Below are 334 nucleotides of genomic sequence, written 5' to 3'. Positions count from 1 at the left end.
TTCCTGGATTTTGGTGCCAGTAAAGCTTCCTGGATTTTGGTGATTGTAAAGCTTCCTGGATTTTGGTGAATTTGTAAAACTTTCTGGATTTTTTGGTGACTTTGCAAATGAACCTATAATCTTTCCTGGATTTTGGTGACTGAAGTAAGCATAAAACTTTTCCTGAATTTTGGTGACTGTGAAGTAAGCATAAAATCTTTTCTGGATTTTGGTGAATTGGCGGTGAATTTGCCGAGAACGAGAACCGAAAACCTCTCCTAGATTTTGGTGAATTGGTAAAGTAAGCATAACACTTTAATTATTATTATTATTTTTTTTTTTGGATTTTGGTGCC

This window comes from Portunus trituberculatus, chromosome 2 (assembly GCF_017591435.1).
Source record: "Portunus trituberculatus isolate SZX2019 chromosome 2, ASM1759143v1, whole genome shotgun sequence".
Classification (NCBI taxonomy): Eukaryota; Metazoa; Arthropoda; class Malacostraca; order Decapoda; family Portunidae; genus Portunus; species Portunus trituberculatus.
This window is presented reverse-complemented; position numbering follows the sequence as displayed.